Source organism: Gymnoscopelus microlampas (assembly GCF_963454915.1).
Source record: "Gymnoscopelus microlampas genome assembly, chromosome: 2".
NCBI lineage: Eukaryota > Metazoa > Chordata > Actinopteri > Myctophiformes > Myctophidae > Gymnoscopelus > Gymnoscopelus microlampas.
In genome coordinates, this window is record NC_139939.1 from 9,635,662 (window position 1) to 9,659,941 (window position 24,280).

General features: G+C 42.3%; 2 protein-coding genes across 2 annotated transcripts in view; one reads left to right on the forward strand and one right to left on the reverse strand.

The window, feature by feature from the left end:
* Window positions 1-24,280, forward strand: part of LOC311059509 (uncharacterized protein) — a 564,856-nt gene that overhangs the window by 232,061 nt on the left and 308,515 nt on the right. The window lies entirely within an intron of this gene.
* Window positions 1-24,280, reverse strand: part of LOC311064280 (zeta-sarcoglycan-like) — a gene marked incomplete at both ends in the record, with an annotated part of 321,667 nt that overhangs the window by 72,983 nt on the left and 224,404 nt on the right. The window lies entirely within an intron of this gene.

A 24,280-nucleotide genomic window follows, 5' to 3' on the forward strand; every position in this document is an offset into this window, starting at 1 on the left:
AAGAAATAAATAAACACATTGCGACACATTTTGAGCTTGTACATCAGATCATTTTGCGGAATATTTGCTTGTTTTCCCCGAGGGATTTCCAGAATAGCAGGGACGCTCCGGTTTAAGTGGTTAAAACAAATGTGCAGATCGTCAAGAAGAATGACTGCCAGGACCTTAGGCAAGAGGCATATATAGTCAGAGTTGGCGTGCGCATGCATGCGTGTGTGTGCGCGCGCGTGCGTGTGTCCACCACAGACAAGACCGGTTCTGGCGTCCCACTCTAACAAGGAGGGATTTAAACTGTCCTTTCATCACATCACACTGGACCTGCATGCCACTAATTGGCTGCTCGTCGCTTTGATTCCGTTCAGTCGATACCATAAACAAGGGCGACGGAAGAAGCCGCCCTCGCAGCGTAATTGCCCGGATTCAAACACCTCTCTCCTGTCGGGCGGGAACCTCGTATGTCCTAAGCCGTCCTTTTTTTATCATTATAATAGTGAAAATAGCCGATCTACAAGAGCTCGTAGATAGTGCTTTTGTGCCTCACTCTTTTATGATGAAGTAGTAGGGCATTCATTTATGTAGCTAAGAAAAAAGTTTCCATATGGAGATACAAGGTTACTGCCTGAGAGCAACGACCCTGCTATTTGAATGCGACAGAACAAAATGTCTGACTTCCAAGGTGGCATCAAAGTAGTATCTCATTCTCATCACATAATCCACTTTCACTTGAAATAGCTCGAGTTGTACAAAGGTAGCAGCCAGGTTACGTTCACTTTGTGCGCCGTGCACGCACGCACGCACGCACGCACGCACGCACGCGCGCACACACACACACACACACACACACACACACACACGCGCGCACACACACACACACACACACACACACACACACACACACACACACACAGCTCGCGCGCACACGCACGCCTGCTTGCATCCTGCTCTAACAAGGAGGGATTTAACCCATAAAAGCCTGAGGTACCGATTCTACAAAATGTATTATATATCCGAACAGTTTTCTGAAAAACTTTGTTGCCATAATATCAGTGGTTCTCAAACTTTTTCATGTCAAGGACCTCCAAAATGATATGTTTTTGGCCGCCGACCCCCATCTGAAAATATTTAGTTCCAGGGATCCCCAGAAGCAAAGATGTTAGTTAAAATTGTAAAAATATATAAATATTCAAAGTTTTGCACAAACTTTTTTCACTATTTTTCAAAAATAGCAGCAATCTGCTATTTTTGAATATCCAAAGTATAAAAAAATGGTTTAAGTGGTTACACAGATGCGTTCCCGGTTTGAATGGGTTAAACTGTCCTTTCTTCCAATCACACAGCTGGACCCGTGGCACTAATTGGCTGCCGGGTCCTTTGATTCTGTACAGTTGTCCTCCACTCCATCACGACAGGAGTGACACGACGAGAGCGAAGGAACGCCGCGCGACCTCCGAAGCCTCCGTAATTGCCTGGATTCATACTGTACATACCGACTGTTTGAATGCGTCAGAACAACATGTCTGACTTCCAAGGATTAAAAATCCCATCACAGAACTCACTCTCACTTGAAAGAGGTTGAGCTGCAGCCTACAAAGGAGACATTCTATTACACACATGTAGCACATGCATGCACTCGCTCACATACCAGTCCAATTAAATGTGCTGGATAGTCTGCAACGTTACTGTCACACTGTGTTCCTCTCTAAAGGCCCTTGCGCACAAAATCCCATGTGGTTTATTTTTATTTATTTGTATTTTATTAGTCTGTTTTTAATGCAACTTCTCACTTTGGGCACGCAGAGCAACGTACTACGTGTCCCATTTATTTCACACACTGCACTCATACTGACAACACAACACACACACACACACACACACACACACACACACACACACACACACACACACACACACACACACACACACACCTGTTCCTTATTGTCTCTAATCAAACCCCCCACTCTCTTAAAGAGCCCAATGTGAATTTATGCCCCACGGCAGTCGCTCCAGCCTGAAAAAAAGAAATGCAAGAATCGAACTGGGTTCAGTTGAAAAAATGACTCACAGTCACAGTCGGACGATCATTTCAGATCACTTGATCAAGTGATGTAAACGTCATGCATGTAAAGCCATTCTTCATTCAGTTGATTTGACTGTGGAGCAAAACAAGCACTCCAATTCCCTCCCAACAGATCCAATCTAGCACTAACAGCCTCCAAGATTTCTGACGGACCACTCTGCTGGTAAATGTTAACGTTTTTTTACCACCCCACTGGGAAATGTTAGCATTTACGTGCAAAGATTTAACATGGACTGCTCGACTGGGAAATCTAACATTGGCCGGGTTTCCCAAAGAGCTCGTGCGTAGAGCATCGTCGCAGGTCCGACGACGGGTCTAACGTGTGACGTCACATGCTTCGCAGTACCATAGCAGGCACGTAGATTTCAGGTCATGCGTGGCCGTACGCAGCTTGCGCAAGCGTCTCCTACACAGCTGGGACTCGGCCAAACCTACGCTCTACCCTCATTAGTAGCAGGTGGTTGTGCCCCTGCGTGCCATCTAAACTGGCTGCGATTGTGGTAAAAGTACATTCGTGAGACAGAATGCGCGCAGCATACTCCCCGCCCACAGTAGGAGGGGAGTACTGTCCTACGAAGCATTTTGTAACGAGCGCCCTGGGCCGCGTGTATCACCCATCGTTCAATGAAATCTATGAAAAGACCGACACACACACACACACACACACACACACACACACACACACACACACACACACACACACACACACACACACACACACACACGTGTGTATGTGTATGTATATATATACATATATATATATATATATATATATATATATATATATATATATATATATATATATATATATATATTACGGCCGGGCCGGGCCGGTGCGTAAAAGGGCGAGCGGCTGCAGTGCTTCGTCCTCTATGCATGAACCCGAAGTTTACAAATCGTACTCTCACGGATGATCCGATCATCTAATAAAAATATTAAGCACATGCCAAGTTAACTAAAGGTATATAAATGATGCTGAGCTAAATATGTTTCCTTGATTTCGAAGTTTTATAGTTAAACGTTATGATGAAAGTGCAGTTCCTCTCACAAAGTGACAGCTGTTGCGCTCGGCGAGCGCAACAGCGCATCTACAAGCTTGTGACACGTTGTGAGCTTGTAGATCTGCTATTTTCAAAAGATGTTTTAACCATTCATAAACATGGCGAGCTGTTGCGCTCGCCGAGCGCAACAGCTGTCACTTTGTGAGAGGAACTGCACTTTCATCATAACGTTTAACTATAAAACTTCGAAATTAAGGAAACATATTTAGCTCAGCATCATTTATATACCTTTAGTTAACTTGGCATGTGCTTAATATTTTTATCAGATGATCGGATTATCCGTGAGAGTACGATTTGTAAACTTCGGGTTCATGCATAGAGGACGAAGCACTGCAGCCGCTCGCCCTACCCAAAATAACAGATCTGCAAGCTATCAACACGGCATGTCGCAGTGTGTTTGTTGTATATATGTCTGTTTTTTGGGGGAGGCGTCGCCCGTTACGCGTTAAGCTGTCAATCATGCAGGGGGACGCCCCCTCTATCCTCTGAATTTTTTGGAACGGCGAACAATGGCCGCAGTGTTTATTTAAGATCATTGAAATGTCACCTTAAAAAAATGCATTTTAATACATTACAGAATGTACCTATAAAAATGTAAGTGTCCAATTCATATAAAGGTAAGTTAGATAAAGGTGCGACTTTATCTTAGTATTTTTGCAAAATCCTGTATATATAGATATATGTATGCAAAGGGTGTTTAAACTATAGTAGGATAGCACTACGTAGTTGACGTAGGCTTTACGTAGGCTACGTCCAGGATCTCTTCACGTGCATGCTGTCTCACGAATGTAGTTTTAGCACAGACGAAACGGAACCTACGAAGATGGTGTCTACTGAAGCCAATTTAGATGAGACGTTGGGCACACACAGCTGCTGTGTGTGCCCAAACGAATTTGGCCGCGTTTCCCAAACGAATTTGAGCTCCTGCGTAGCCTAGAAGCTGCGTAGGTGCCTCCACGCATCTGCGCAGTAGCAACCCCGCTGCGCACTATCTTCGTTAGTAGCAGCTGTGTGTGCCCAACGTCTCATCTAAATTGGCTTCAGTAGACACCATCTTCGTAGGTTCCGTTTCGTCTGTGCTAAAACTACATTCGTGAGACAGCATGCGCGTGAAGAGATCCTGGACGTAGCCTACGTAAAGCCTACGTCAACTACGTAGTGCTATCCTACTATAGTTTAAACACCCTTTGCATACATATATCTATATATACAGGATTTTGCAAAAATACTAAGATAAAGTCGCACCTTTATCTAACTTACCTTTATATGAATTGGACACTTACATTTTTATAGGTACATTCTGTAATGTATTAAAATGCATTTTTTAAGGTGACATTTCAATGATCTTAAATAAACACTGCGGCCATTGTTCGCCGTTCAAAAAAATTCAGAGGATAGAGGGGGCGTCCCCCTGCATGATTGACAGCTTAACGCGTAACGGGCGACGCCTCCCCAAAAAAACAGACATATATACAACAAACACACTGCGACATGCCGTGTTGATAGCTTGCAGATCTGTTATTTTGGGTAGGGCGAGCGGCTGCAGTGCTTCGTCCTCTATGCATGAACCCGAAGTTTACAAATCGTACTCTCACGGATAATCCGATCATCTAATAAAAATATTAAGCACATGCCAAGTTAACTAAAGGTATATAAATGATGCTGAGCTAAATATGTTTCCTTAATTTCGAAGTTTTATAGTTAAACGTTATGATGAAAGTGCAGTTCCTCTCACAAAGTGACAGCTGGCGAGCGCAACAGCTCGCCATGTTTATGAATGGTTAAAACATCTTTTGAAAATAGCAGATCTACAAGCTCACAACGTGTCACAAGCTTGTAGATCTGCTATTTTCAAAAGATGTTTTAACCATTCATAAACATGGCGAGCTGTTGCGCTCGCCGAGCGCAACAGCTGTCACTTTGTGAGAGGAACTGCACTTTCATCATAACGTTTAACTATAAAACTTCGAAATTAAGGAAACATATTTAGCTCAGCATCATTTATATACCTTTAGTTAACTTGGCATGTGCTTAATATTTTTATTAGATGATCGGATCATCCGTGAGAGTACGATTTGTAAACTTCGGGTTCATGCATAGAGGACGAAGCACTGCAGCCGCTCGCCCTTTTACGCACCGGCCCGGCCCGGCCGGTCTTTTCATAGATTTCATAGAACGATGGGTGTTACAGGCGGCCCAGGGCGCTCGTTACAAGATGCTTCGTAGGACAGTACTCCCCTCCTACTGTGGGCGGGGAGTATGCTGCGCGCATTCTGTCTCACGAATGTACTTTTACCACACACGCAGCCAGTTTAGATGGCACGCAGGGGCACAACCACCTGCTACTAATGAGGGTAGAGCGTAGGTTTGGCCGAGTCCCAGCTGTGTAGGAGACGCTTGCGCAAGCTGCGTACGGCCACGCATGACCTGAAATCTACGTGCCTGCTATGGTACTGCGAAGCATGTGACGTCACACGTTAGACCCGTCGTCGGACCTGCGACGATGCTCTACGCACGAGCTCTTTGGGAAACCCGGCCATTTACCCTTTGGGCACATTTTCCATGGCATATTTAGGAGTTTTAAAACAACAGTTCAAGTGAGAGACTGAGCTAGCTGTCATTCCTCGCCCATCAACTCAATCACATCTCATTTTGGCCCTATGTATAGTACAATCAGATCTTGAGCTCATTGACAGGTCCCTCTTTTCCTGTCTCACTTGTGCTGCTCTGTTCAGGTCACCCACCACCTCCCCGACACCGCTCCCAGCCACGGGCATCATTTGGGGTCCCAGCGGATGCCAATTGCCACTAGTGCCACCACACGTTAAAATAAATAAAATAAAATGCAGTTCTTTTATGCATATTTTCTCCACAGTTGAATTTATTTTCTTGCAGATGAATCTGATTTTAGATCGGCACTGACTCAGTCCACATCTATGTGACACCCATGTTATAGGCATGTGTTCTCTTTTATGCAACCGTACATGTTGTAGATCTGATATTTTCACTATTTTTTAAATGAGGCTTAAGTGGAATTTTATTTTTTTACCATCCCTATAGTTTCTTTCTGTAATTACGCCTCTGCGCCCAAGCTGCAGGCACCAACCAGGGTTGGCCCTATCTACAAGGCCCCCTGCCCTTCATCAGCCAGGATCATATCAGAACAGCAATGGTGTGATTACTCTGTCACGTCCAATATCATCTGCATTCATCATATCAGTAAATAGTTTTGCATTCACCCCATGTCTCTCTCTTTTAATTTGAAATAACATATCATAGGTTTTGTATACCGCAGCAATACACCTCAATAGCCACTTCAACCTTTTTTTTAAAAACATCTTCAGGGCCAACTTTGAGTGCAAGGCCTGTTTTTTCCTCAATTTGACTAGCGAGTTCAACACGAGGACACGGGATTGTAAAGGAAGTGTAAATTGCGAAGAACCAATTACAGAATCATTGAATAGAAAGGCTTGTGATGAATACCTCCAGCCTGCAGCTCCACATCGACTGAATTGTTTATCATTTCCAAAAAAGCACCCGAGAAGTAGCAACTTCTCTTGACTTGTGTTGAAAGGGGGGGGGGAGAGTGGGTGGGAGTGAAAAAAGAACAGAACAATTGGCTTCTGAGTAAAACATGGGTTGGGTCGATGAAAGGGAAGATTTTAAGAAAGCCATTATCAGGCGTTCTCGTGCCGTTTAAATGTCAATGACAAATGGTGCGCTGATTCAAAGGGGAGGGAAAATGAACAAAGAAATGAGCGGACGTGGAAGTGTGTTCAAGGAGGGTAGAGACAGAGAGCGAGCCCGTGAACAGGAATGGAGATATTTAACTTGCTCTATACCGGAATAATCCATTGTCACGGAAAACGCATTCTGAGACATAATTGTACCTTTTTAGAGTAAAGATGATATTTTTTTTATGCTGCCGGTATTCTTTTTGTGTTCAAAAAACGTACAACACCAAAGGCCAAGTGGCCTTGCCCCTGAAATGATTACATTCCAGGCCTGCATAGTGAGCTTGTAGATTGGCTATTATGCTATTCGTTATATGTGACCAAATTTGACTGAAGGACAGTCATCTCACTGGTGCCCTTTCTTCTTTTTTTTTTTATTATCTAAAACGAGTTTATAGCCCAGTTAGACTCTTCACATAGCCTACTAGAGTATGTCTGACATAAATGTCGGAGCTTAAACCGATATGTAAATATGAAATAAATGCATAAACATGTAGTAAAATATAAGGTTAGAGCTAGCATTTGCTAGCATTGCTAACCAAATCCTCAGTTTCCATCCAAACATCGCAAAATCGTGGTACCATCCGCTATTTCTACCCAATCGTCTTGAAAGGTATTAGTCTGTTGGCTTGTGTCTAATGTAAATCTCAAAGGAAGATGTATATACAATCATATGTTGTTAAAACTGTCGTGTAAACATAGCTATTTGTATTCTCCTGGACACTGGAACCAGCCGGTTCCAGCAGGTGGCAGTGGCGAACCCTTGGTCTCTGAGAGCATACAGAACAAAGAGAGCCTTGGAAACAAAATAAATGCAAATCCCGCTATGCATGATGGGATAGATAGCCCAATAGTGCTACTCCAAGCCCCCAGAGCCGCGGAGAACATTGAAGCGGCCGTCGCCTGCTCAGAACTCTGTGGACACGCCTTTTCGACTCAATATTAGTACTTCCGACAGACCCAATCAGAGTGTAGACCAATGGACCCAATTTAAAACTTCCGGCAGTCTTCCGGGTGCTTCAAACGCCAGTGAGCAACTTTCATAGAAACCTGGGGGCGGGGCAATCCACCCTCTAGTTTTTATCATAACTCTATGTGCTACTCTGAATGAGATTCATTGAAGTGGTGTTTTCTCTACTTCTCTAAGAGATTTAACTTGACTTCAGTTCTATAAGCTGTAGTTTCAGAACTATTCACTCAATCTTATTAACCAATATGTCATTATTTTGCTATGATTCCCTGCTTTCATATGACATGAAAAAATGAAAATGAAACAATGCTATTATGTTTGGTCACATATGGTGACGTTTACAAGGGTTAAAGTGTTTAAGAAGGGTAGGGTTTGGTTCTGCTGTAATGTGTCCATTGACATTTAATGTTTGGTACGCCCTTAAATCCTGATGAGTTGGGCTGTGTGCTTTTTAAAATTCCAACGTGGTCTCTCCTTACGAGTGGCAATAAACTTCACTTCACTTGACTAAACTTCAAGGGGGGCTCAAGGTTTTTCTTTTTTTATGGTCGCATGCACTTAGCATACAGCTGTGGCAACATTGCAGGCAGTGAAATTCTACTGCTTAATGTCTCCTTGACCGCGTGACAGCAATAACATTTCAATACGACCATTAACGTAGTCACAATAAAAGCAAAAAAGCAGGAAACTGTGCAAATATCGTACAGTATATAGCAACATAATTGGCTGCCTTTGTGGCCAAGTCAGTCTTAAAGTGTATTTACATGCAGTTTTTATCGGTGAGATGATGCACACGATACTTGTAGCTACGCCTCTGTTTCTATTTACTTATGCATTGTGCACACCTGATCCAGCCAAGGCCTGGTGTGTGACGTTAAATCATCTTTTATATTGACTTTTGTATTGTTATACAACTTTAATTAGCGCTACCCTACCACTTATTACTTATTCTCTACCCTTCTATCTATCTATCTATCTATCTATCTATCTATCTATCTATCTATCTATCTATCTATCTATCTATATATATATATATATATATATATATATATATATATATATATATATATATATATATATATATATGTATATATATATATATATATATATATATATATGTATATATATATATATATATGTATATATCAGTGGTGTAAAGTGTCTAAGTACATTTACTCAAGTACTGAGTACTTAAGTACAATTATGGGGTACTTTAATTTACTGGAGTGTTTCCAATTGTCTATACTTTTACTTCTACTCCATTACATCTCAGAGGCAAATATTGTACTTTTACTCCACTACAACACTACACTACTCCACTACAACACCACAACGCGTAGCATCACGGCGTTTTGTGAGCTTGTAGAGCTGCTATTTTCAAACATTTAGAACTTTTACTTTTGGTACTTTAAGTACATTTTGAAACCAATACTTGTGTACCTTTGCTGAAGTACATTACTTTTGCCGAATCTATCTATCACAGTACTGTCCATCTAATCCTTTTGAGTTCAGGAGTCTGATGGCCCGTAGCTATAAACTATGATTGAGCCTGTTACTGTATATCAGGCCCTGATAAGCTGGTAACAATTACACATCCAACTCACAATGCTTGCACTTTCTGACGCTCCACTGTGATAAATCCGTAGTCTTAATCATCGCCTCCCTCATTCGCTCCTCCCCGGACATATCCCTTGGCAGCAATGACTCCATTGTCACCGCATCCTCCCACGTCTATAACCTTGGAGACATCCTTGATGCCACCCTCTCGTTCAATGTCAACAAGATGGCCAAAACCACCTTCCATCTCTGTTTGGCCCAAAATCTTACAACGCTTCGCAGCGCATTGTGAGCTCGTAGATCGGCTATTTTCACTATTATGTTTCTTTTAAATGATGGTTAATTAATTGAGTGCCAGAATTGCCAGAATTATTTCTGGCTATGTTGTCCCAGTGCCAGAGATTTTTTTCAAGGTAAAACAAAAGTGCTTAGGAAGCGAGATACAACCTTTTTCAGTTATACGTTAAGCAAGGAGTGGATAGAGCTGCACATCTTCAGATAATGATATCTTGGGTTCTGAACATGTTTTTCAAAAAATATATTTAAAAAAAAAAAACACGTCAAACACGTCATTGGCACGTTGCGCCATAGCGGTAAAAACATGTGAAACACGCTAATGGCACTCAATGAGTTAATCGTAATCAAGGCAAAAGTTTGAAATAATTGCGGTAATCCGTAGGAGTCATATCGCCAAGCCCTATCCACTTGTTCCAGAGATCACATTCTCGATGAATTAAACAGGAGGAACACAATGGAAACAAGCCCTGACACTGGGTGAAAAAGGCGATATACCTGGATACGTGGGCAAGGCTGGATATGTGTCTCTCTTTTCTCTGCTAGAGAATCTTCCCATACACATGTTACTGAGCTGTTTGTTCAAACAATGGGAGGTGTGGGGTTCAGAGTGGGGGGGGGGGGGGGGGGCTCAGAGTGTGTGTGTGTGTGTGTGTGTGTGTGTGTGTGTGTGTGTGTGTGTGTGTGAGAGAGAGAGAGAGAGAGAGAGAGAGAGAGAGAGAGAGAGAGAGAGAGAGAGAGAGAGAGAGAGAGAGAGAGAGAGAGAGAGAGAGAGAGAGAGAGAGAGAGAGAGAGAGAGAGAGAGAGAGAGAGAGAGAGAGAGAGAGAGAGTATAGATACTAGATATTAGTACTATTGTACTAACTAGAACTATTTTTGAAGAATGAATGACATTTCTTATAAATAAGAACACAAACTATTGCACTAATTAATGATTAAAAACAATGAGTGCGATATCTAGCTCTGTGTGTGTGTGTGTGTGTGTGTGTGTGTGTGTGTGTGTGTGTGTGTGTGTGTGTGTGTGTGTGTGTGTGTGCGTGCGTGCGTGCGTGCGTGCGTGCGTGCGTGCGTGCGTGCGTGCGTGCGTGCGTGCGTGCGTGCGTGCGTGCGTGCGTGCGTGCGTGCGTGCGTGCGTGCGTGCGTGCGTGCGTGCGTGCGTGTGTGTGTGAGAGATCACAGGGTTCAGTGGCCCTGTTGTCTCATGTTTGAACAAAATGCCTCAAATAAACACAGCGTGCAATTTCCGTGAAATTTTGCACGCACATTCCCACTGGGCCAAGGATGAAATGCCACTTGAACATTTTCACATCGGCTTCATGGTGGCGCTATAACAGGCCAATTTGCGTTTTTACCTATAACTGCACCGATGTGTGTAAAACTTTGTATGGACACTCACTATAGAGGCCAAAGGAAAATGTTTGCCCTGCATTTTTCACATCTGCTAGCTATAGCGCCACCAGGAGGACGCCTTATGTAAGCACATTTTTTCATTATTACTCCTTCAGATGTAATCAAATTTCATGCAAATCGGTACACATGCTCTCTCCTGATTGGCTAAGATTGACAGCTAAAGTTTGCTGGAGTGGCCCGTTTTGAACTAAATGCCGCGAATCATGAACGCAGCATCCGATTGCAGTGACTCTTCGCACGCAGACTATGTTGAGTCTGCGTGCAGTACTAGTCCACGGGCCAGACGAGAAGTCAGGGACACGTAAGGTGGCAAAATCTCTTTGGCACCATTTTGTTTGTAGGGTCCATATAAGTACTTTGAAACATGATAACCTTTTCAAATGAGTAGCTTTAATACTTTTTTAGGACATTCATGTTTTTGCCATTATCTCCCCACATTATCTGCACAGTAGTTCTGTACCTGGCCAATAGAACCGTTCGCAATTTGGTGTTAGGAGAATTTCTCACTTGAACTGAGTCAATGGGTACCTAGACATGAAAAATCACAGAGGTTCTCATCCGCCATAGTGCCACGAATGGCGCAATGGCCAAATCAAAAATGGCCGCCATCGCCTACAGATGATGAAAATCCAACTTTTTTTGTTTCTGAGTGTATATACACATGCAATACCTCCATGTTGACTAATTGTGGGGTGGGGAATTCATTTCTGTTATGACCACTTTGGGTGATGTTGACCTTGAAAGGTCATGGTCAAGGTCATCTTGCTATTTCGAAGACCTTGGCCATAACTTGGCCATTGTTAGGACTAAAAACAGGTGTAATAAGACTAATTAAACTAATTCTGGCATTTATAATTCCTTTCTGATATTGTTTTGACCATTAAGGAGCATCTTGTCATTGAAATATGTAAGTCAATGCAATTTTTCAATAACTCAATTACTCAATAACTTTCATCGTATTTTTTTTCCAATAATGATTTGTTTTATTTCTAACAAAAGACATACAAATAAAATCGTAACTCAAAATCAAATAACAATTCCTCTCAAAGTGCACTATATGTGTGCATGCTGGTTAGTGTGATGGACTTTTACAGGATGGATTTTAAATGTTTCCATGGCAGAATATGATGCATGGAACTCCAGCAGCACGGCACCCACATCGGCGAGTGTCACACTTGCCTGTATACTTGCATGCTGTGAGCAGACTTGGTGGTAAGGCCTTCAGACACAGGCAGGAGTGTACCAAAGTGCTCCTCCCATCCATGTTCCATTGGTGCTAGTCTTGCCTGAGGTTCCTTGGCTGTCGCAACAGGTCGCAAGCCCTATGCGCCAGAAAGACACCTTGGATGTGGCCTCTGATCTAGCCTGGCGTAGCTAGACTATATCACTGCGTGGATATGAGTCTGGTGCTTCCATGAGGACGTTTTGTTTCCCAAGGGGCGGGATCAAAACAATGTCCCTCGACGCAATTGGTTAGACCTACAACCAACTACCAATTACAGTCGCCCATATTCGAATACTGGGCCCTGATTGGTGCCCCACGTCTTCTGGGAAAGGAAATGGATTCTCTATGGAGCGGTGCCAGACCCAAATCCCAGAGTGCAATTTTTTTTTGCACTCGCAGATTCGTCTGGTCCCAGGCTACCTCTGATCACACTACTTGTGGGAGGGAGAGCATCCATTCCAGCATTGGCACAGGTATAGTTTTCTACCCTGAGGTCATCAAATGTTGTACTTGAACTGGACCCTGCCCAGACACGCACCAAGTACTTCTCTGTCAACGCTGTGTCTTGTTCGGTCAAGGTGTCTGCCTCTCCAAAGATTGTCAGATATTGCACTGGGTCAAAAGCCATAGCTGCATGTTTGGTCCCCACCTTACTCATGCAGTCATCTCCAGTCAGGATGTGTGCCTTGATCACTGTCTTGGCTAGTGGTGCTCCAAGATGAGAGACTGCTTGATGCAGTGGGAGAATGCGCCGCTTCTCACCAGTGCCATACTGCTGCCAGATCTCCTTCATCCTCAGTGCTTGGAAGTAAGTATATGGGGTGTAGTATAGCAGTAATGTGAAGGTGTGTGTGTCATTGGAGACTATGACAACTCTCTTGCACTGTTTCACATGAACAGCCCACTCCACATGCACCACCATGGGGTGGCAGTGGCTCAGGGGTAGAGTGGCCGGGTAGAGTGAACTGGAAACCGCAAGGTTCCTAGTTCGATCCCGGGCTCCCCCAGAGTTAGTGTCGAAGTGTCCTTGAGCAAGACATTGAACCCCTAATTTCTCTGAGCAGTTTGGTGCCTTGCATGGTTTCCTCCGCCATCGGTGGGTGAATGTAATGTACAATCTATGTGAAGCGCTTTGGATAAAAACGCTATATAAATGCACCATTTAGCATTTACCACCAGCCTGTCAGCCTCAGCACCAATGGCTGTCCTGGAACCTATGGCCTGCAAGTGTGTACAGACCTGCAACCTTCCAGACTGTTCCTGCCTTGCCAACAAATTAAAGTGCACAGAAATGTGCAAGCTACAAACCTGCAGCAATCAGAAGGAAGAGGAGGAATATGAAGTGGAACTGATTGATTATGATGATGATAATGATGACGATGAAGAATTGATATTGGTATGACAGTTATGATGATGATGATGGTGATGATGATCATTGATTAAAGTACCTCTCAAGCCTACTCCATAAACCGACTCGGACCTCCTCTCTGTCCCTAAGGCAAACAAGTGAACCATGTTCTGAACCTTGTTCTGAAGGCTCTGTCGGGGACAGAGCCTTCAGTGTGGCAGCCCCCACCCTGTGGAACTCTCTCCCAATAGGGATTGGTCATGCTCCTGATCCATCCTCATGCAACACTGGACTCTTAAGGCTGTGTGTCTTGAAAAGACACCTATTCTCTCAGGCTTATGGCATATAGTTGTTTGTTGTTTTGTTAGTTTGGCTGTTGGTTGTTCATTGTTTTTGAAAGGTGCCATATACATTCAAGCTACTATTATTATTATTATTTTATTATTATTAAAGTGAATGAAAGAGAGAAAATTATTCCCCCCCCCCCCTCTGTATCACATGTTCTGTTCAAAAAAAGTGGCACGCTTTCTTCATTATTTGAGTATATGGTTGGTGTCTTTGAAGACTGATAACTGTGACTAAGCTACCACTTGGGAAAGGCTATCATGATCAAATATCATCTAGGGATATAGACCTATTCAAAATACAAAACTAGATTTTGCAAAATGTTGCACTTGAGTGACCCCGATTAGTGAAAATGCTGTTCACATCGTATCACAACGTGAAGTGTTGTGAGCTTGTAGACATGCCATTTGCTGAATGTTTGCCCCAGAATAGGCATGCTAGGGTTCATGTGGTTAAAGAAGTGAATGTAAGAGATTGAATAATGTTTTTTTCCCTCTGTATGACATGTTCTATTCAAAAAAGGTTAGGCGATTTTTTCATTCTTTGGATCTATGGTTGGTGTCATTGAAGGCTGATAACTAGGACTAAGCTACTACTTGGGAAGGGTTATCATGTTGAAATATTATCTAGGGATATAGACCTTTTCAAAATACCAAACTAGAATTTGCCACCTTGAGTGTCCCTGATTAGTGAAAATTCTGACCTGGGCCCATGGACTATACGTTGAGGAAGAAATGCCACACTTTTAATATTGCCCTATTATAGTGCCACCAGGAGGCCAATTTTTGCACACATTTTATTTTTTCATATTACTCCTATACAAATTGTGTCCAAACATCACGCAAATCTCAACAGTCAAGTAATCAAGACGGATCCGTACGTTTTTTCATATTCTGACTGACAAACATTGCTGGCCCACAATAACCTACCTGTCCTGGCGGATACCTGGCGGATATCTCTTTTTATAGGGCTATGTTGTTTTCAGTTATTGTTATCAGTCATGACAGCCAGTTCCCACCTGATGTCATGTGTGAGTTCAGACTGCTCCACACCGTACTGAATAACTGCTAGCTTGCATAACATCTTCAGACTAGGACTTAAATCTAAGATAGACAGGTGTTCAGGTGTGTATCGTCCAAAGGTGATGATACGTTCTCCCACCATGCAACAACCCATGCAATACTCCCCACACGGGGCTTTCCCTTTGGGCTCAACCTTCTTCCATGAGAAGGTCTGTGGATTGAATTTCCACAGATCATTGAAGGTCTGGTTCCGGTTTTCGCCACCAAATATGTACAGCTCTCCATTGTAGGCAAAGGCTGAATGACAACGGCGTCCTTCTGGAAGATGCTGCGCAGAAGGTGTGCTCAGCCAGCAGCTGGTGTCTGTGTCAAACACTCTGAGGCTGTTGTTGTAGAGGTCATCCTGGCTCCCATAGCCCCCAAATACAAACATCTTAGTCTTGATGATGGTGGCAGAGTGACTCGATGAAACAGATGGTGGAGTGCCTCTGGTGTTAATTAAAGACCAGACCATTGTGGTGGTGTCCAACTTGTAGATGTCATTTGTGCATCCAGTCAGCTGCTGGGTGAATCCTCCATGAATATACATGACCTTCCTCAAGACACAGGCTGAGTGGTTGCACCTCTCCTCTGGAACGGTACCGGCAATATTGGGTTTGGACCATCTGTGGTTGTCCACATCAAATGAATAAAGCACGTTACAGTAAGGAAGTCCCCCCTAGATGCAGACACTATCTTCTACCAGAACAGCTGTGTGGCCGCTGCGCACGCGGGGAACCTCAAGGTGATGTTCTCCTCTTCCATTTGTCCACGGGGGCAACTTCCTCCAGCGTAGAGACACTGTGTTGAATATGTGGACTGGAATCTGATCACTGCCGTTCTTACTGTAACTGTATCCTTCAAATGAGTATAGCTTGTGTCCGACTACCACAGCAGCTGGGCAGTAAATCTCAAGTCCTCCTTTCAGATGTATCGTCCAGTGAAACATTTCACACCACTTTGCGAATCAGCGCAACTAATTTATAAAAGAGATTGCTAGAAGGCAGGACGATTTGTTTCCAGTTGCCCTGCAATAACGACATTTAAAAGGACAATTACATCTGATGTAATAATGATGTAGTGATATCATTGCGTGATGACGTCATTGTGTGGAATAACTAATGGCGTTAGTCAACCTGAATTGCTATGTTAGCTAAATCTATGATCTATGAGCTTTTTCTCTAGGGCTTTTAGCACCGTCGTATAATTGTACCGCTGTACTATTTGCAAACTATTCAAACAATCAAAAATAAAGTCCTCCGAGAACTCCAATCCTTCTGACCTCAGTAACAAAACGACTACCTCTCTGACCTCCTCCACCAGCACACAGAACCTTGCACACAGTCTGAGTCATACGTTGTCACGGATACATCAGCCAATCTAATCCACTTTATTTATAGCACATTTTACAAACACAAGGTTTCCAAAGTGCTGCACAAGATACAATACATACAAACAATCAAGCACAGTAATACCGGTACATAGTAAAAATTAAGATAAAATAGACTAGATAGACACATCTCACTACTACCCTTTGTTCCTCTTTGACCTTGAGCAAAAGGAAAGGAAAGCATCATGCACGCTCCCTCTCTCTCTCTCTCTCTCTCTCTCTATCTCCATGTCGTAATTTAGATGTTAAGTCCAGCCGAGCTAAAAGAAAACACTCCCCCATCTCTCTCTCTCTCTCTCTCTCTCTCTCTCTCTCTCTCTCTCTCTCTCTCTCTCTCTCTCTCTCTCTCTCTCTCTCTCTCCATCCCTCTCTGCCTGGGCTCTCAGACCATTACAGCTGTCAATTACAAACCCAGAGTGCCTTGTCAGTCATAATCAAACTTTATTAGCAACCATCAATCCAGGATAAGTCTGAGAGAGAGAGAGAGAGAGAGAGAGAGAGAGAGAGAGAGAGAGAGAGAGAGAGAGAGAGAGAGAGAGAAAGAGAAAGAGAAAGAGAGAGAGAGAGAGAGAGAGAGAGAGAGAGAGAGAGATGGAAGATGGAGAGATGGGAGACAGTTGAAATGGTTTGATTGGAGATGTGCTGTGTTGGCTGCTTTCTTAGCTATCGAGTTAGCTGTCTCTGACCATTCAGCTTTTATGGCTCTCTTCAGCCAATATGGCTGGTGGTGCAGAAAGGTAACCGGAGTGAGCGTTGGTCCTGGTGAAATGATTTGTCTTGGCGGAGACGTGCGCAGCACTTTAATAAAAACAGCCTCCGCGTCTAAAATGTGTGCATTCCCCCTCAGGGGGACCTGGAATGTGTTTTCCAGGAGAGAATCTGCACAGTGAGCTATGCTATAGACTTCCCTATTTGAAAAGAAAAGAATAATGAATCACGTGGATCTCGGCGTTCACATGGGAACGGTGTGGCTCCAGTGTGGATCCCGGATTGAATGTGACCAACAGTCACTCTCTGGACATTTTTAAAAGCAGACTAAAAACGCACCTGTTCTCTCAGGCCTTTTAAATAGTACATAAACTAGTAAATAGTAGAAATTGTTGGATACCTGTCCACGTGCTCCCACTTTTTCTCTTTTATGCTACTTGCCTTTTTGCTATGAGTTTTGTATCATTGCTTTTTTGTATATATTGTTGTTCTTCCTGTTTTGATTTTGTCTTGTGTATTTGGCTTGCAGTTGCTTGTGTATGTATTTTGATGCTTTTTTGTGTGTTTTTTTAACTCTGTTGTACAGCACTTTGGTCAGCCTTTGGTTGTTTTTAAATGTGCTCTATAAATAAAATTGACTTGACTTGACTTGAACAGTGGTGGAAGAAGTGCTCAGATATTTGACTTAAGTAAAAGTAACAATACCACAACATAAAAAATACTATTAAAAAAAATACTAAAAGGCCTGTGTTCAAAATGTTACTTGAGTAAAAGTACAAAAGTAAATGTACTAAAATAGCAGATCTACAAGCTCATTGGAGTATTTGGAGTAGTTAATTACTTTGACTTCTACTCCACTGCATCTCAGAGACAAATATTGTACTTTTACTCCACTACAATTATTTGAAAACTTTAGTTGCTTGTTACTTTGCAGATATAAATTGTTATGTTATAAAACATACATTAACCACTTTAGCCATATTTTATACATAGGCTATTTTCAAACATTTTACTACTTTTACTTTCTGTACTTTAAGTATATTTTGATGAAAATACTTTTGTACTTTTACTCAAGTAACATTTTGAACACAGGCCTTTTACTTGAAACAGAGTATTTTTATATTGTGGTATTGCTGCTTTTACTTAAGTAAAACATTTGAGTACTTTTTCCAGCACTGGTCCGTGACATCATTATTTCTTTTGAAAACCAGTGAGCTAGATTCTTCCAAGGCTGACCCGAGAAAGAACCCAAACATGTCCGAGGACGTGAAAGTCCAGGTCTTCCATCAGACCACGCTCCCTTTTCTAAACCGGGGCAATAACGCTGATATATGATAAGATAACAACGGAGCCCGTGGCAATTATGCCAAATTGAAATGGATCTAGCAAAGACCAAAATCAATGTCGGCAGAGTCAACACTGAGTGATTCTATTGTCTGGCGGTGGTGTATCAGTCTAAATGTCTATTTAAATGCGCGGATAACATCGGATAACTTTTGTGTCTGTATTTACCCAGGGGGTGGTGATAGAAGACTCCTCCTCATGCTCACAAGGGACGGTGAAATGGGGATGAAAATGTTGCAAGCAGCGCGGTGCAGAGACCACTGTAGAGGCAGGTGCTCAAAGATCATAAAAGGGCAAAACGCGTGCCGATTGTTGTTTGGATTTTTTTGGGGGGTCCCTCGTGCCATTTCAAGGAAGACAGAAGACCTTGTGTCGAAACGTTCATCATTTAGCATTTCTGCTAGAATACCCCCCTATCTGACTCTTGCATCTCTACCACAAAACAGCCTAACATGTTAACTTTAAGATGAGGGCAAACTAAAGCCTGGAGCCAGTTTACTTAATTATCACATTGATTGGAAATAGGGGGAAACAATTAGCCTGACTCTGTACTAACCAAGCTAACAAGCTCATGAAATGAACACATCTCAGTTTTGTAGCTAATCTGACACCTAACCATGTTTGCTGAGTACATCAATGTCTCAAGTTGTTTGCAGCTGCAAGATTAACGAGGTGGGAGGGCACTATGACATCAGTGCCTCGGGTGAAACTTCAAACTAAAAGTGACTGATGGCAGGCAGCTCATTTTAATTATACTATCGTTATAAATAATAAATATGATAGTGAAATTATTATTATTTGTCAAATGTTCTTCTTGATTATGGCCACGGGTGTTGGGCAGGCCATTAAAAAACTAAAAATAAAACAATAAAAAAGGCAAAGGGGCAGCTAGGTGCTCAAGCACCAAAGCCTGTCGCAGAGTTCCAAAGGCTCTTGACCACCAGAGCACCACAAGGAGGCCATGATACTCTCTTATTTTATTTCAATTGAATGAATTTTAGTGGATAACTGATATTAGTAACTGATGTAGTGGGGTTTGAGATGGTGGCAGAACCTTTATACTGTGTTATGTCCTTGTTGATATGTTTTTGTTGTGTGTTGTTGGACTGTTTTCTTGTGTTGTGCTTTGAGGACCCCCTTGAAAAACACTGCATCTCAAGGGGCTTATCCTCTAGTTACATTTCAAAATAAAATAAATACTGTACATACATTCATTGAATGTATGTATGTACAGTATTTACTTTACTTAAGTAAAACATCTGAGTACTTCTTCCACAACAGTGTAGATCAAGATTCACAACAGCATGATGATGCTAAACTGTGTGATAATAAGCTGATATAATCGTCAAGAGTTCTTTTTTTTTTTTTTTTGTCAATCTCATTGGTAAACAGCACGGCCGGCCGATGTTTATTCAGAGAATTAAGCGCTGTTGAAAACACTAGGAAAATGCTTCCCCTTCTAATCACTCCTTAATTTGGAGGTCACCAGTAACGTCAGGAGACCTCGTTAAAATGACAGGTTAATTTGTGCAGCAATTTGGATAAGCTCTTCCTGATAAGAGCCTCATCACTGTCAGTGGCACAGCCCTTCAAACCTCTCCACACGCATAGGCCTACTTAATATGGCTTCATTGTGTTTCAGTATGATTAGGCTACCTAAGCACCACTGTGGAGGGGTGCCCGCTGGCCTAGCGGTCCAGGCGTGTAGTACACAGGCTGGTAATACAGCTTGGCATTGTGTCGCGGGTTCGACTCCCGGTTCTGATGACCTGTGCTGCGTGTCAACCCCCATCTCTCTCCTCATTTTCTGTCAGCCTACTGTCATATAAAGGCAGAAAAATACCCACAAAATATCTTTTTTTTTAAAGGACCACGGTGGAGACCTCAACCCTCCAAACAAAATAAATGTCATGTTTCAGTAGGATACTCTGACTCTAAAACAAAATACTATTTTTGAGTGGTGCTAGCCACTCTTAAAGGTATACGCGGGAGTTCAGAGGTAAATAAACACCAGCAGTACTTTTCCCCGACCACCTGGGGTGACGCAGGAGGGAGTTCCATAGCGAGGTACTTTTTAAGGGATGGTGCCCGAAAACAGGTTGCTTTATTGGGATACAATATGCGGAAATTCCCGCCCTGCTGGTTCTCTGAATTTTTATTTTTAAATAGGCTCTTTAATGATAAATTGACCACATATATGAAGTTAAACAACTAAATTCTATCCACACGCTATCTTAAAAGTAAATTCTGTGCCTCAAAAACGAAGTTTGAGAGCGTTTTAAAACCGAAAGTAAACGTTCATACGGACACGGACGCGCACGGACGCGCACATGCGTGCGTTAATTTACGTCCCGGACATAAACATAGAACACATAAACATTAGGGAAAATACGGATTTCAGAAGGAGGACTGTGTTTCAATGGAGGAAAACACCCCAGCATCATTATATAGTGGCTGATAAAGGGGAAAAAATGCAAAATATATATATATATATATTTTAAATTTAGGCTTAATGTTCCCTACAATACCTTTAAGGACTGACTTTGTGTGTGTGTCTGTCCGTCCATCCGTCCGTCCGTATGAGCACGGCCTCAACAGCTGCAGCTGATTGCAACACAAAGATGCAACCAGTTACACTAATTAACTCATCAAAGGCACTACTCTCTTCACACTGGGTGTGATTCTTAGTGTATTTTTATTATCAAGTAGGGCATTCATTTACGAAAAACCACAAAAAGTTTGAATATGGAGATAAGAGGTTTCTGCGAGACAGCATAACGACTGTATAAGTGCAGTACTTCAGTATAAAATGTTCTTAGTTACTTTCCACCACTGGCAAACAGCCTCCTCTTTTCCCTCTCTCTCAACTATTTAATCTGCCTTTGACCGTCGCTGCCCTCTCCCTCCTCCGCTCGCTCCTTTGGTTATCTGAAACCCTCAGAGCTGAGCAAACACGACCGAGGGCAGCTGAGAGGAAGTGGCTCAGGATGGGCCAAATCAGATGACCTCTCCCCACTTTTCATTCACTCCTCTCCCATGCCTTTCCCCTCCTCTCATTATCCACTGCTTAAGTCCTCTCCTTCTACTAGAAGGAGGTATACCAGTGGTGGAAAGTAACTAATACACGTACTCAAGTACTGTACTTATAAGTAAAATTTTGAGGTGCTTTTACTTTAGTACCGCCCGAATACCAGCGCCCACACATCAAACAGAGTAGTACCGCCTGAATACCAGCGCTCACACATCAAACAGAGTAGTACCGCCTGAATACCGCTGGGTCACCTACCTTCAAGTGGCGCTCTTGAGCAGCCTTGAAATGAATGGACAGGGATTTAACATTGTTCCTAGTCTAGTTCATAGTATAGCTTAATGAAATAAACTCATCAAAGGCACCGCTCACTTCGAACTGGTTGTGATTTTTATATTGAGGTATTGTTGCTAGAGGTAAACATAACATTTCTTCTGCACACACGTACACGCATGCACACCTCTGCAAAATAGGCATTAACTAGGCATTGCATGCACTTATCTGAACTGTGAAGCCAGTACACTTAATCATTGGCGAGGTAAAGCCATGAATAAACCGTGAACTGTTATCAGTCCCCCTGCCCGGAGGAGAGCGCTGGCGTCCATGTTGATGTATGTTTTATAGTTTGTGTGTGGCATGTGTACGGGAGAGATAAACGCAGCGAGCGTGTGTTTGTTACGTTTGTATTACAGCTATATGGGGCTAATATAGTTTCCTGCTCTCTCTCTGTGTGTGTTTGTGTGTGCGCGTGCGTGCGTGTGTGTTCTTCTACCCCCTGTTGTGTTGTCTGGGTGTTTTGGCATCTGAAGAATTATGATGATTTATTCATGACCAGCAACTCACCATGTCACTGTCCCCCCCTCACACACGTACATGCGCGCGCGGCCACACACACACACACACACACACACACACACACACACACACACACACACACACACACACACACACACACACACACACACACACACACACACACACACACACACACACACACACACACACACACACACACACAGAGAGAGCTCGCTATCAAACTAATACTCCCAACCCTCTCCTGCTATATCATGCTCCTCTTTCTTTCTTTCTTTCTTTCTTTCTTTCTTTCTTTAATATATACTGTATAACATCTAATCACCGAGCCGTTGGTACAAAAAGTAAACACAACATATTTTGAACCAGCACATATATGATGCAATACTATATGTATATACTTATACACGTTAACTCCAGAAGAAGCAGGTTTTTACCAACTATCTAATATTTTACACGTTTACCAACTATCTAATATTTTACACGTTTACCAACTATCTAATAATATTTTACACGTTTACCAACTACCTAATAATATTTTACACGTTTACCAACTATCTAATAATATTTTACACGTTTACCAACTATCTAATAATATGTTTTGTTTCATTATCTCAACCACTTTAAAAAGTATAGTTCATAACGTAACCTTTTCGGTGTAATAAGAATAACCCAGTGTGAAAGTACAGCTGCATGATTCTAACGAGCGGTAATGGCTCCCTGTGATAGATAGGGGCTTTCAGCAGCGTCCTCCACTGAGCTCACCACTTTAGACTTTGGAAAGGTCAGAGCCTTTCCTTCCTGCGTTCTAACCCACTGGAGGTTAACCCGTTCAATCCGGGAAACGCATCTCTGTCACTTTAAGATGCCTTTGTCCATTCAAAAATAGCCGATATATACAAGCTTCATAGATCTGCTATTTTGGAAAAATCGTGAAATTTGGCGCAAATCTTTGAATATATATATTTTTTAAAGCGAACGTTTGTAACTCAAATCTTTGCTTCTGGGCGGGGTCCCTGGAATAAAATATTTTACAAATTTTCGCTTTAAAATATATATATATATATATCCGGGCGTCCGCTGGCCTGGCAGTCCAGGTGCAAACCATATTATGCTGGTAACCTTTGCTGTATGTCACCCCCCCATCTCTCTCCCCATTTCCTGTCAGCCTACTATCCTATCAATAAAGGCATAAAAAGCCCCCAAAAATATCTTTAAAAAAATAAAAAATAAAAATAATGATATATATATATATATATATATATATATATATATATATATATATATATATTCAAAGATTTGCAAAACTTGCATACAATTTGCACACGATTTTTCAAAAAAATAGCATATCCACAAGCTCATAGCGCGGCACTCGGTGCCGCGCTATGAGCTTGTGTATCTGCTATTTTTGAATAGCCCAAACAAATCGAAGATGGCACAGGTGCGTTCCCGGTCTTAATGGATTAAAAGTCCAGCGTTCTAGCCTGAAGGCTAAATCCAGCCAAGCCCTTCACATAGTGAGTGGAATCTTAAAATCACCAGTAAAAACTCACCTTTAAGCTGGCATGCAAAAAAAGTGGAGCTTATACAGTAACAGCCTTTTTTTTGTTGTTTTTTTTTGCAACCATAGTTCAAAGTATTAGTTATGCTGTAGCACCATATAATCAACTCAGTGTTAATGCATAAACTGACGGTGTAAAAATGGACCCAAATGGGTTTTTTATTGTGTGTATTGAGTGTGTTGTTGGGTGGAAACCTCATGTGTCCAAAACTGTTACTTTTGTGACGCTTTAGTATGATCAATTAGGGCGTTAATTTACGAAGAAATACCAAAAGTTCAAAATGGAGATAAGAGGTTTCTGCGCGACAACAGCAATATGACAAACTGCACACAATATCACACACGGACACACAC